The sequence below is a fragment of the Chiroxiphia lanceolata genome, chromosome Z, assembly GCF_009829145.1.
Source record: "Chiroxiphia lanceolata isolate bChiLan1 chromosome Z, bChiLan1.pri, whole genome shotgun sequence".
Lineage (NCBI taxonomy): Eukaryota > Metazoa > Chordata > Aves > Passeriformes > Pipridae > Chiroxiphia > Chiroxiphia lanceolata.
The window spans coordinates 16,096,408-16,111,225 of NC_045671.1; the positions used below are offsets into that span (position 1 = coordinate 16,096,408).

Here is a 14,818-nt window from a genome sequence, read left to right on the forward strand (position 1 = left end):
GCTTTGCCTGTTTTCAGTGGCGTGGGAGTGCTGGGAGAATAGTTTGTGAACAATTTCCTTTGCATTTCTGTAGGCCTTGCCTTGGCATGGCTGGGTGCAGACAGTAAAAGAACTGCGTAGCTAATATGGCTTCAACCTTTGAAGTTAGAATAAAGAAGGTTCCCTGCCAAAGTTAAGGTGGAGTTTCAAGAGGGTGAACGTGTGCCCTCAGCTCCTATGGACACCTGTTGTGGTCCAATTAGCAGTGGACAACAAAGTATGTTGCTCTTATGTATCCAATACTGTGTGAAGAAGAATCACACATCTGGGTGTAGCAGCAGTATATAATGAGTGTTCTTGTAATAAACCGACATTTTGCCGATCAGATTGCTCTTTAAGCAATCTGTCCATGCCTTTGCACCGATATGGGAGCATACTTCCAGAGCCTGTTTTGCTTCTGGGATTAGGAATCGAATAGATGTGAGAGTTGGTTCACCTTTAAGTAGCTTGAAAAGGGGGTGTAATTCCTCTGTTGTGATTCCTAAGACAGCCTTAGCCAGTTAATGGCTCCCAAAAGCAGTTGCAAATCATTCAGGGTCATAGTGTCCATTACTTTAAAAGTCAGTGGTTGTGGCATGATCTCCTGTTGAGTGATCTTCTATCCGAGGTAGGTCCATGGTTGGGTGCATTGAATTTTTTCTGGGGCAAGCTGCAGACCTGCTTTTTGGATGGCGTTAGTTGAGGCAGTCAAGGTCGATTGTAGTTCAGTCTCATGTTCTGTGGCTATTAGGATATCATCTGTATGGTGACAGATGATAGCTGAAGGGTGGAGTTTTCGAACAGGGTGTATGATGTTGGCTACCACTGTTTGACAAATCATCAGGCTATTTTTCATGCCCTGAGGCAGTACTATCCAGTGGTATCTTTGCATGGGTTCCGCGTGGTTGTAGTTTGGGACTGAGAAGGTGAAATGGGGAGCATCTTCTGGATGTAGAAGGATGGTGAAGAAACAGTCTTTCAAGTCTATTACCACTAGTGGCCACCCTGCAGGAAGCATGTCAGAGGAGGGAAGTCCTGGTTGCAGCATTGCCATTGGCTTGATGGCTGTATTAATTGCTCTGAGGTCTTGTAGTAAACGCCATTTGCTGCTCTTCTTGGGTATGCAAAACACTGGAGTGTTCCATGGGCTACAAGTTGGTACTATATGCCCAGTGTTCAGCTGTTCCTATACCGGGTCTTGCAGGTGACTTAGCTGTTCCCTCTTGAGGGGCCATTGGTCGACCCATATCGGGTCATCTGTCCTCCATTCTAGTTAGATAAGTCCATGGAACGACTGACCAATGACCCTTACTGAAAAACGTGATTATTTGTTGTTGTTATCTGTACAGCGGTACCAAACTGACCGAGGACATCCCTCCCCCACAAGGTACACGGAGTGGGAGCTATGAAGGGTGCAGTCCTGGCAGTCTGTCCCTCAGGTCCCAATACCATACGTAGATGCTTGCTTTGTCTAGGTCTTTGCATACCCCCCACCCCGAAGATAGTTGAGGTGGGGAACACTGTGGGCCAGTCTGATGGCCACTCGGTGTCTTTAATTATAGATATGTCCACTACTGTATGCGCTAAACCTTTAAATTTACGCCAATCAATGTGACGTCATCATGGGCTGGGAGGCGGAGATCGACTTGGCCCAGAGGATTTGTGGGGGACTTGTGCTTGCAAATGCCTCAGTACCCTTATTACCCTTTCGTGTGGGAGAAATGCTATAGAAAGGAATTAATTGGGCTAAGTGCTGCCCCTTTGGAATATAACAAGGTGGCACAGGTGTCCAGGCCATGATTTGGATTTCAGTATGGGAATCTGAATCAATTGCTCTGGGCAAGATGAATATACCCATCGTGGTAGTTGATGAGCACCTAATTAGTAAGGCATGCATTCCCGCCTCCAGAGGTCTCCAGACTCCAGTGGGTATCAAAGCCACTGCGGGAGATGTTAAAATTATTGGTTCTCTGGAGGCCAGGTACAGCCCAGCGCTGCCTGAGATGGTGGTGAGCAAATTGCTGGCGTGTTGCTTGAAGCCATATTTGTCTGGTTGGTGAGGGCGTGCGGCTTCACACCCCATTTCCTGTTTCCCTGTGGTGTAGTCCCCCCGTTTTCACCACCCCGGAACTTGCATTCGCTAGCCCAGTGTTTTCCCTTTCCACATCTGGGGCAGGATCCTGGGGGGGGGTTTTTTAGGGCTGTGTTTTTTGATGTGGTCAGTTGCTCCGCATCAGAATTAGCTGCCTGTTCACTTTTCCCGTTTGGGTACCCACAGTTTGGCTGCTAATGCCGTGGCTAGTGAGTCTGTGTGGTGATTGACTGACCCGACATCCTGGCAAGCTCTGACCATTTCAACTAATGTGCACTGGTCGTTCTTGGGGATCGACTGCAGAGCCCATCGACAGTCAGAGTTGGCATTTTCGTAGGCGAGCTGCCTGAAGAGCATCTCTCTCACCTCATTGTTATCAATTTGCCTCTCTAAGGAAGCTTGCAGTCGATCTAGAAACTGGGGGTAGGGTTCGGTGGACCCTTGCAAAACTTTGGAAAAGGATAGGTTAGAGTCTTTGTGCATGGGAGTTTTCACACTGTTCGCAATACAAGCTTTGCGATTACTTCGTACATTTCTCAGGGGCAGTCTATTTGGGACCCAGCCTTTGAATGTACCCCTTCTCCCGCTAATTGAGCATAGATCATTCCTGTTTGTGAGTTAGTTTGGTCATTAATATAAACCTTACAGCTTTCTCTAAAGTCCGTGAGCCAGACCCTAAATTGTGTAGTGGTTAGTACCATTTTTAGTAGTGCCTTCCAGTCATGAGGTATAAACACGTGTGTGCTACTTAGGGTTCCTAGGTAGGAAAACATGTGGGGTGAGGAGACACCACTCTCCTTAATTATCTGTCTTAAATCCTTAATCACATCATATGATAAAGCTCGTTATTGAGAGGCTTGCCGGGGTTGATGTATAACAGGGCATGCATTTACTGCTTTCCAGTCACCCACGCAAGATGCTTCCTGCTAGCATTTGTCCCATAAGCCTATGGAAGGACCCCCACCCGACTCTGTAGCTGTTTCCCCTTCTCTGTCCTCTATAGACTCACTGTCTATTTGCTTGTCATGGTCATCCTCCCCTCTCCCTGGAGAAATGCCTGATCATGGGGGTGGTGGTGGAAGTGAAGGCTTCACTTCAGCCATGTGGCAGGGGCAACATGGCAGCGCTTTTGTTGTTATTCGCTTTCCGCATGCTGATTGCGCAACCGCCATGGAGGGAGAGGCACCCTCACCTCTGCCCTGTGGCAGAAACAAGGTGGCTGTGCCCCTTCTGCTGCGGGGTCGCCCTGCGACGGTCTCGGGGTTGGCGCTGCTGCATAACCTAACAAAACTAACATGCCTCCCCCACCTTCATGGCAGCTGCCCGTGTGCTGTGCCCCCGTCTCCACAGTCAGCAACAGTCGGCGTCTGGGGCCGCCAAAAGAGCGGCTCCAATGGCACTGCTTGCTGCTCCAAGCGATACGGCTGCAACTGCAGCCATGGGTGCCAGCATTAACCCAGTAACCCCCCACACTGCCACTGCCCCGACTCCGGTTTGTCCCGGTTCCATGCCTGCTATAAATGGCGCTACCACTGCCACAGGGTCGGCGGCGCTGGCGCATGGAGCATGGCACTCGGTCCGCAGTTTCTATGCAGAAGATTGTGAATAGGGTTGGTGCGAGAACGCAGCCTTGTTTCACGCCATTGGTTATTAGAAAGGGCTCAGAAAGTGCATTGCCATATCTGACTTGGCCATGCTGATCCTCATGGAGCGAGATGATCATTTTAAGGAACTTGGGGGGACATCCTAAACATTCCAAAATCTGCCACAGACCTTTTCTGCTCACAGTATTGAAAGTCTTGGTGAGATCAACAAAGGTTACATAGAGACCTTTGTTCTGTTCCCTATACTTCTCTTGCAGTTGTCTGAGAACAAATACCATGTCTGTGGTACTCCTGTTGGCTCTGAAACCACACTGGCTTTCAGGTAGAATTCCTTCTGCTATAGCGGGTACTAATCTGTTCAAAAGTATTCTTGCCAGGATTTTGCCAGCAATGGAGAGCAGAGTAATACCACGGTAATTTGAGCAGTCTGATTTAACTCCTTTCTTCTTATACAAAGTGATGATGACTGCATCACGAAGGTCTGATGGTAGTTCACCTAGATCCCAACAGCGCACCGCAACCTCGTGAAATTTAGCATGGAGTGCAAGGCCCCCATGTTTCCAGACTTCAGGTGGAATTCCATCAACCTCAGCTGCCTTGCCAATTTTCACCTGCTGTATGGCCCTAAGGGTTTCTCCCAAAGTGGGAGTGATATCCAATTCATTCTTCACTGGTTGTTGTGAGATGGACTGAATTGCTGAGTCTTGAACTACGTGGCTTGTACTGAAAAGAGTCTGAAAGTGTTCAGACCATTGATTCAGAATGGAGGTTTTATCTGTTAGAAGGGTTTGACCATCTGCACTGAGTAGAGGGCTTTGCTATGTAGGTATGTAGGCCCGTATGCTGTTTTCAGGGCTTCATAGAAACCTCTGTGATCACCCATGTCTGCACATAATTGAGGTTTTCGGCTAGATTGATCCACCATTTGTTCTGGATGTCACAGAGTTTCTGTTGGAGCTTGCTGCATGCAAGACGGAAGGCTGCTTTTCTTACATGATGAGATGGCAGTGCAAGGTGTGCTTGGTGGGTGGTTCTCTTCTTCCTCAACAGTTCCTGGATTTCCTGATTGTTTTCATCAAACCAGTCCTTGTTCTTCTTGAAGGAGAACCCTAAGGATTCTCCAGAGGATTGCAGGATGCTGTTTTTAATATGGTACCAGAGTGTTTTAGGGGAGGCATCTATAGAATTTATGGGATGGTTTTTGAGCCTAGTTTGAAGGTTTACCTGGAATCTTGTGGCTGATTGGAGATTGTTAACTTGAAGTCTCCTCCTTGGGATACTGCCCTTTTTAGGCTTGAACTTAAGACTGAAGTTAAGTTTACAGCGCACAAGTTGATGGTCTGTTTGGCATTCTGCACTAGGCATCACGTGGGTATGATGAACAACGTGAACATCTCTCTGTCGCACCAAAACGTAATCGATGAGGTACCAATTCTTAGATCTGGGATGCATCCAGGTTGTCTTCAAACTATTTTTCTGTTGAAAGATAGTATTAATGATGGTGAGCTGTTGCTCCGCACAGAATTCTAGCAGAAGGTGACCATTATTGTTGCAGTTTCCAACACCATGCTTGCCTAATACTCCTTTCCAGGCTTCAAAATTCTTTCCTACTCTGGCGTTGAAATCACCAAGGATAATGACCTTATCATCTGCAGGAACCTTTTGGGTAAGGCAGCGCAGGTCAGTGTAGAATTTGTCTTTTTCAGCAGGGTCAGCTTGGAGAGTTGGGGCATATGTACTAAAGAGGACTACATGTTGCTTGTTGTGGAGTGGAAGGCGTAGGGAGATAATACTATCAGAACGACCTGTCGGCAGATTTTCAAGTTTAGGAACAATAGAGTTTTTAATCATACTCCATAGAGTTTTTAAGCCTACTCCTGAGAGATGCCTTTCCGTTTTGGGTTTACCTGACCAAAAGAGTGTGTAACCGGCACCGTGTTCTCTAAGGCTGCCTTCCTCGTGGAGACAAACTTCACTGAGCTATGTCAATGCTTAGATGTAATAGTTCGTGAGCAATCAGGGCAGAGCTTAAAATTAGACTTGTTCTAATAGACTCTTTTTCTTGGACAGGAAGAAGAGCTGAACTCTACCAGAAGACTACACAGCTCTGTCTTCTGGTGTAAAATAGATGGGTTAATGAGAACCAGAGGAAATTCTCAAGGATGAGAGGAGAGGCTTTGCACAACTTATCCAGAGGGGGAAAAAGTACTGTATTCATCCAGTCCACTTTTCTTTGTAATCTCTCCTGCAAGCTGTTGATTTTTTTTTTTTTAAATTTTCTTTGACGTTGTCTTCCTAGATGACCTTACTGGAGTAAGTTTTTATGGTTCCTGGGCTGGAGGCAGACTGCACAGTGTTTCACAACAAATAATGAGTTTTGCCAGCTGCAAAGCAGATCCCTTGAGGACATGAAAATGATGACCCTTCCCAGTGCACCTCAGGACAGCTTGTTTTGGTAGTGGTTTGGGGTTTTTTCTTTTTTAAATATATTTTTCTTCCTTCGACACTTCTGCTTTTACCCTTGTTGACAGAGACTTTTTTCCTCTGAGCTGATTTTGGAAAGTACTGGCCTGCTCTCAAGCCCCAGTCCATTACTAAAATATGAATTTGGAGAGGAAAACCATATTTTATGGCTGTCTGGACTGGAGATAATATAGAGGAAATGCATTAAATCTGATACATGCATAGGGAAGACGGTGAGTGTGAGGAGGAAGAAAATGTGGAGTGCAGCTTTCCTCCACAAGAAGTCTCTCAACCTGAGAGACCAGAAAGTACGTGGTTGATCTTCTCTGTTCTCCAGAGGCCTGGATGGGTATAACATCAGTGGCTAGATGAAAGCCTTTGTATTGGTTTTAATATTGATTACCTTTACACTAGTTACAAATCCAGCAAAATCTATTAGTGTCTGGCACAGAACGCTCTCCTTTGTGTTTGGTGGTGTGTGTAAAGCACTCCCCCAGCCCCACTACTTCTTTCAGTGCGGTTACTTCAGCAGCAGTACCATTAGGAAAATGCATCTTCACAGGTGATATTGACTGGCCTCTGTGTTACCCGTCTCATGGAGTGCCCAGAAGCCATGTTGTCTTCACATGCAGATCCCTTCTGCTAGGCAGAGGACTTAATTTTCAACGCACTTTGGCCTTCAGCACTAAATGCAGGTGCCTATTCCAAGCATTTTTTACAGCTTTGCTTGAAAAGAAAACTTTTGCCATTTTTGAGCTCTGGCAGAGTTATTAACTATATCAGTAGCGCACCTTGATACAGTGTACGCAACTAATATTTTGTGTCAGGTTAACTCTTAATTTCCTAATTATTGTTCTGTCCTATATATTTTAAAGATGCAGTTCTGCTGTTTTCACAAACTGCTTAAAGGTATTAGTGGAATTAAGTATCCTTAGCAGAACAGACAAGTCAGAGAGCATTATACTGGCATTTGCTGACTGTTTTGGTCATACTATGCCAGCTCTCATAAAATCCTCTTGCCACTTGGATAGAATCATTATTAGCTGTATTCCTTAGAATCCAGCATCCCAATTAATTAACAGATTCAGTATCTTGGTATAATATCTTAAAGGTTGTCTCCTAGTAGCAGTGCATTTTTACTTACAACTGCTGAAGCTTTGCTACTTGTTGTGATATGTGACTCATACAATTTCCCTGAAGCAATCTTTGGTTAAATAAACCCAAATAATGCCTTTCAAGAATTTCCTGTCTCTTTTGGAGGCTAAATCAATCAAACATAGAAGGCTCCTGTCAAATTTAGAGACAATCTGTTCTCTCATAGGAGCTCAGCTTGTTTATTGTTCAAACCATAGTTGTGTTGTCTTTAAAATCAGGTTTTCTCATAGTAAGGTGCACTTGGTTATTTATCTCATAGTAAGAAGTAGCACAATTCAGATGACAGCTTAGGATAAGTACAAGAATCCACAAAATGTACTACAGTTTCCCTGCACAGCATCCTTGTCTGCCTTATGGCAATATGAGGAGGACAGGAAATCCAATTGGGAAAGATTTCAGGCGTGGAGAGACATTTATGGAGCCTGAATGGACTGTTATTCTACCGGACTGACTTGTTATCCCCCATTTTAATACCAGTTTTATACCCAGTTTAATATACCCCAGTATTATTCCCCTTGGTCCTTCAGATTTTCCCGCCAAAAGTTGTTTACTCCCCTGTTCTCCCCTGCTTTCCCGCTCCTCTCTCACTGATTGGCTGAGGTTTGCCGCAGTGCAGAGTGAGCTCCCATTGGTCCTTTCCCTTGGATACCCATAAGTTACACCCACCTTTCCCCTGTCTCCCAATCCTGTCTTACCCTGACCTGTCAGTCCCATGCTCTGCCCCAGTTATGAATCCTCCCCTCGGCCTTACCCTATATAAGTCCCTGTTGTCTCTTAATAAAGGGGCATTGCACCCAGACCTTCAGCTGCGTCTGAACCCTTTGTGTGGTGCCGCGTCCCTTTCCCTTTTCCCTCGGGCCGTGGCAGCAATAGATAAAATTGTCTACAGCTGTAGCTGTACATCACTTCAACTCAACAGATTTCTGAATCATTTGGGCAGATGTTGGCATCTGTCCTCATCTTTACTTTCTCTGACTAATGCAGAGGATGTCTGAATCAGAAACTTTCTAGTCTGACAGATAGATTCTGCTCTGTATTAGACTTTGTAACTAGCCTGGATGACAGTCCATTCCCATTTGACTCAGTTTTGTTAAAGAAATGAATGACCACTTGTAATAACTGAGAATATGGGACAGCACTGTCTGCTTGCTTGCACTGATGATTGCAGTTAGAATAATTCTGGATATTTTTACACTAGTCATGGCTATCTTTTAGAAAAAGTTGATACTGAATATTCCTTATTTCCAAATTTCATAATTCTTTTAGTGACCCTTGTGGAACTACAGAAGCAAATTTGTGCCAACTTTGTAGACTGGAGTTTTGATGCCCAGTAAAAGTATACAGTGGTCTGGGAAATATTGATAAAGGAAAACATCCATTTTCATGAGAAACCTGGAAAATGTGCAAAATGAAACCTCTAAGCAGAATCCTAGAAATTTCCTATATGCAGAAGTTAGATGTCTTTTCTTCTAGATAAATTGGGAAAGAGAACATAGTTCCTCTTATTATTTTGGTAGCTTTTGTTGTTGTTGTTGGCTTTTTGTTGTTGGTTTTTTTAAAGCATGTACTTTGCCAGTTCTTTGCAATGTGCTTTGTAGTTTAACAAAGCCAGACCTTCTTGGCTGTATAGTGCTGATCATTGCAGCTGTGATCAGCAAGGACAGAAAACAATAGAACACTCTGTTAGTTGTCACTGCATGTGGGTCAAAATGCTCGTTTTGTGGTTTTTCTTGTTTCTCATGCTGAGTTCATTCATGCCTGATTGCCCTCTTTGGTTTTGAACTGTAGCCTTGAAAAACAACAATAAAAAGAAAAAACACTCAAGAATATCACCAATGAAATGCAAATCATCAATAAACTAATTTTTTTTCAAAGCAGATCTGTAGGAAGTGAAATGTGCTGCATGACCTTGGGCAACTATCAATCCGTCTTGCTGAGTAGCTGTCATCTGTATTTCTTTCACTCCAGACAGGCATTAGACTGCAAGCTGAAACAGTTCAGAGGTACTTTCCATCACACGTGAACTTACACCTTCTGTTATGAAACATTCTGCCTTCTCAGTGTTGATATACGAGGGTGAGGGAAGGAGTGGCCTCTTGCCTGCTGCATGGGCAGAGGCTGTGGAACTGCCTGGGACTGCCCTCTGTGGCCTTCTGAGCCCCTTCTGAGCTTGGAATGAGGGTGGGAACAATCCAGGTTACTGTTTTCACATAGGATTCAAATTCATGTCTATTTACCAAAAGAATGAGGATTCGTCTGATAACCACATATGAGCAGCTAGTCCTCTGCATCTCTGAGGGCTGCTGCTGCAGGCATCTCTGCCTGAAGAACCTTGGGGAAAATGTGCAGGCAGCTGATCTTGGCAGTGTGTGTGTGCACGTGTAAGTGATTATGTCTGCTCTCTCACAGGGACCCTCACTTCCCAGAATTATCGACTGCCTGTGCTCTCTCCATCCCCTTGAGCCCCGTTTGTGGGTGACCCCTCTCTCCTGTCATGGAGGTTAGATCATCCTAGTGTGATATGATGATATGTAGAGAGAAGAACTCAGTTTTCAAAGGCGATTTAGGTGGTTGAATCCAGCCAGGGATGTTAGAACAATGCTTTGAGCTGATTTAGGCCTCTTTTAAAAACAGCTCTGCTGAAGCTTGCCTGGATATTTTTGCACAGTGCTGTTCTTTGCTGCATGGACTTTGGATTGATAAACACAAGGTCATTTTGTCAGTGATATGTTTGTCCCCACAGGACTATGGCTATGTGAGGAAGACGAGTATGAACAAATCCAGATATTTGAGAGCATGCTTCAACTCTGTGGTATGAGGCCATGTAGCATGAGAGCAGGGGGTACTGCTGTCCCTGGGAGGTTTTTTTGGTACCAGCTCTGCAACATGGCCTGGGGTGAAGCAGTGCAATGTCCTATGCTGAATGTAACAAGCATGTTTTGGTGGGGCAAGAGATTTTCCCCATTTCCCTTTCTGATTTTAAGCACTGGTGGCCACCTTTACCTGCCTGTACCAGACTGTAATATTGCCTGCATGTCCAGGCTTACTCCTTTGCTGAATAACTTTTCCGTCTCTAAAAATTGTTAATGCTTTGTCTCTTTAGCTTTCCACAGGAGTATTGTAAGGACAAAAGTGGTCACTGGAATGGAAGTGTGTCTACTGTGTGCTAGCTGTAGATAGTGAGAATTCTGAGTGTATGTGTGGACTTCAAAATATTGGAAAAAAACTCCTGTGGTGCACCTATGTTTCAAAGTAAATTCTTCTGATAGTATTAGGCTGACTCATGACTGAGCACAGAAAGGGCACACACCTTTTCCTTGCAGGAGAGCTTTTGGACTGTGAGTTTAACTGGACCAGCCTTGTGATGAAGCTGAACGCTCATCTCTAGCCCTTGGTCAACTCAGCCAGCAAAATAGGAAGGGTTGAGTGCCACGGCTCGTGGGGGTAGAGGGAATGGGACAGGGCACTGCAAAGAGGGTCAGGACACAGCTGAGGTCGGTGAAGCAATGCTGATTTTATTAAGGGTGACACAGACTTAAAGAGGGAGGCTCAGGGGCTGGACTTAAGATAGGGGAGGAGTAAAGAGATAGGCAGCTCAGAGGAAGCAGGGATTGGGAGAACAGGGAGAGATGGGTGGTAACTTTGGGTCTCTGGGGGAATGGACCAATAGGAGCTCTCTCTGCACTGCACCAAACAGCATCCAATCACAGGCAGAGGAGCGGGAAAGCAGGGGAAAGGCGGGAAAACTGTGAGGGGAGAAGAAGACAACATGGAGGATATGATTTTTGAAACAGCAACTAGGGGTACAAACATCATCAGAACAACATAACAATAAACTGGGGACAACTGGGTATAACTGGGGTGAACAGTCCAGTCCAAATGAGTGTCTTTCCAGGTGAACAGTGTTCATTCCGGTAATAAAAGTCTATTCAGGGTTCGTAAATCCTCCTCCACGCCTGGAACCGCTCCCACTCATCTCTATTTTCTCCAGCAACAACCCGGGGTATAAACAACATCGTAACAGCGAAACAATAAACTGGGGATAACGGGGGTGAACTGTCCGATCAGTATAATGTCCACTTAAGTGTTTAATGTCCATTCCGGTGGTAAGACGTCCATGTCATGGATCATAGATTTTTCTCCATTCCTGGAATCTCTCCCAGTCAGCTTTATCATCCGCAACAGTTGAGTTTAGAGACAGCCTGTCTGACAGCACCATCCTTAAGAGGCTTATGCTGCCTGTAAAATAGCACTGTCCCCTTTTCTGGAGCAGTAGTGAAATCTCAACTGGTGTTAACTGGGTAGAAAGAGACTCACCAGCTGCTCCGTGCTTCTTTTAGTTGTATTTCACCATTCTTAAGGATCCAATATTGTACATATGCAGCATTAATAACTTATCCCTGTTTGCCTTAGGAGCCAGCTTCCTAGTACTACTCCACTATGACTAGAATCAAAGAGTAGGGACTGAGGGGGAGAGCTGAGGGAAGGAGAGGAAGAGCTATAGGCAACCAGCCATCGCACCAACATCCAGCCAAGTCACACAGCCAGCAAACAGGTCTACTTCTGCTTGTTAGGAGGTCACTCTCTCTGAAACAACATAATGTCTAGGCTAATTACTTTTCTGGTGGAGAAAGTTGATATCTTAACCCAGCATAGTTCTTACACTGCCCAAGAAAGTAGTCTGTCCTCTTGCTTATTGTGTTAAGTAAAAGCACACAAGGAGCTGGGCCCAACAACTGATAAAGGATGGGGGCTGTGCTCTGTATTGCTCAGGGCCCAGAACAGTCCTGCTTTAAGCAGTGAGTAGTGCAAATTAAGATGAGATACAGGTGGCAATGAGTACAGAGAAAAAAACTTGCTGAAGTAAGGCGTTGCTGTTCAGCAGTACTGCAGCCTCTGGAAAATGCTGTCTTTTCTTTTAATCTTTTGTAAGTTTGAGATACTGAGACAACTGTCTTATCACCTGCCTTCCTCCCTCTGCTCCAGTAAGGTAAAGCTACCTTTATTTCCAAAGATGGTCAAATTGTTACATATCTAATGAAACTGTGATTCTTTTCAGCTTTATTTGCAATCTTCTGTTGCAGGTGCCAAAAGGATAATTTCTACTTTTTGAGCTCTACAACTTAGTCTAATAAAGGATACCATCACTACTGCAATTCTTTACTGAGGGCTTCACTCACCTGAATTCCATTGGGGTTGAGCTTTGTTCTCTCTTCTTTTGGGTCCCAACTAAAGTAAGGTCTTTGTTTAAGTAATGTCTATTTAAATGGAAAAAAACCACAACTGAGTCAAGCGCAACCTGCTGCAAAGCACTTAACTCTCTCAGCAATTTGAAATGATGGGTCTGCAGCCCTCTCAGTTCTTGTGCTCTCTTCTTGTTAGCAATGCGTTGGCAGCCTGAATAATTACTGTGGGCCTCAAATGTTGTATTAGAAAAATCCATCGCAGCTGAAGTGACCTTGGTCTTATGTGTCAAACTACTTGTCACCCTGCTGTGGTTTGCAAGTTGGGAATTTCTGAGAGCTGAATAGTAAAATATGGAGGAGATGAGCTGACAGTTTTGTGTGACTATGGGTGTGTGTGTATAAATACATTTAATCACAAAGAGGGAAGAAAAAGTGACAGAGAAGATAGCTTTTCATTCTCCACTGTGTAGCCATAATATGTATAATGTGTCACACATACTGACTGGCACTTAAAAACAGCAAAGATGACAGTTGTTTTAGGACCTTGGCTGCAAAAAGAGCCCAGAGCTCTGCTTAAATCCCTGTTCTAGCCTGTGGGCTCACAGCTACCTGTATCTCAGAAAACTTCAGCCAGTAGTTAAATGTCACAGATAATGGGATCAACCTACAGGGTGCTGTTTCCCGAGGTGTGTGTGATTGCATCTGCTCAGACAGTTAAGCACGATGCCAGCCCTGGTTTGGAAGTTGCACTGGCATAGCATTGCATCTGAGCCAGAAAGCTGCTCCACAGGCCTGTTTTCTGATGGGCTGTGCTGCACTTTTGTTACTGGAGCTGGCTTATTTTCTTTCCAGCAAACAGTATGGAGGTATTCAGATCTGTCTGCACTTGTTGGTGTAGGTGGACATACCCGATGGCTATGACAGTCTTTTGCCTATAAGCAAAAGATCTGTCAGATTAAAAAAAATTGGCTTTCTTACATGGAGCTCTGCTTTGTTCTTTTTTTAGTTTAAGATAAAATCTGTTTTTGGAGTAGGCTAGCTGAGTATCCCTCCACTTGTAGAGCTGATCCCGTCTTCATGTGCTATGCAAGTCTCTAAATGAAATTACAGTATACTTAACACAAGGCTTCCTAAGTAAGTGAAACTGGAGTAATGCATGCCTATATCCAAATGGTACAGGGTTTATGAAGCAGTTCTTGTAGAATCCATGTTTCTGAGTTTGATTTCAGTAAATCTACAGAGCTCTTTCCAATTCCTTTTTCATAACCTTCTTCTTTCCTCCATATGTCAGCTGTCCAGCTCCAGGAGGTCTGACTGGGCATGATCTGCCGTGTAGGCTGCCTTCAGCAGCTCTTTCAGCAGGAGCTACTAAATAAGCTATATAAGGCTTATCACAGGTTGCTTATGTTAAACTTGAGGGCTATATTAAAATAAGAATCAATGGATTTAAAGTTGTAGGGTGATGTAGTTGGGGCCTGACTGTGGTGGTGGGAGCCATATATTGGATGGATCCTCTTTGGTGGATAAAGACTGGAAGGCAATGGAGGAGTGCAACTACTCCATGTCCTTAGGGAAACCTTCTCAGGTAGCTTCTGAAGCATTTGCTCCAATATCTAGCTGCTAAGTGGGATCCTCAGGCCTGCCTGCCCTGTCTGCATATCCAGAAAAAAATGTCACCTCTCTGTTGCTTTTCTCAGTTTCTTGGAGCTGAGTAAATGCCAAGGCTGTAATTTACAACTTGTGACATTTCTTTTGCCACTGAAATACAGCTGTTTCTGATAAATTTGTTTCATGTGCATAACCAGAGTGTGCAGGTGGATTTAGAGAGCTGCTTTCTTTTGATTTTGTATTTGTAAACTTTTGTTGTAAACTTTTGATGTTAGATTCTCTGGCATCATGTTTTTTATTTTCTGAAATTACACTTTGACACTGCATTGTATGTATTTGTCCATCATCTGCCCCAGACCTGCAGTGTAATGCATGTAAGGCATTGTTCAAGCAAGTGATGCTAGCAAAATATGATCATATCTTGCCATTGTAAACTGGTCATCAGTCTGCCACTGCAGAGACACTGGTGATGGTTTTCAACTATCTCCTGGGTGACAAGTACTGTACCTTTAGAAAGAGAATGCACCAGACCAGTACCTTGTTGCAGTTTGGTAGCTGAAGATGAATAAGCTCACAATTGAAGGAACCACATTGTTTTCTTCATCCACTACTTTGTGTGTAAGGAGTGCCCAGAACACTGAATGGGAACCAGCTCAGGGAGAATTTTAGTAAGGACAATTCATGAATCAATA

General features: G+C 44.4%; 1 long non-coding RNA gene across 1 annotated transcript; it reads left to right on the forward strand.

The window, feature by feature from the left end:
- Nucleotides 1-767: 767 nt before the first annotated feature.
- On the forward strand, nucleotides 768-14,344 carry LOC116780729. The gene is made up of 4 exons (XR_004354598.1): nucleotides 768-912; nucleotides 7,530-7,536; nucleotides 11,518-11,521; nucleotides 14,333-14,344. It is a non-coding gene; the product is annotated as an uncharacterized LOC116780729 (long non-coding RNA).
- Nucleotides 14,345-14,818: the final 474 nt, after the last annotated feature.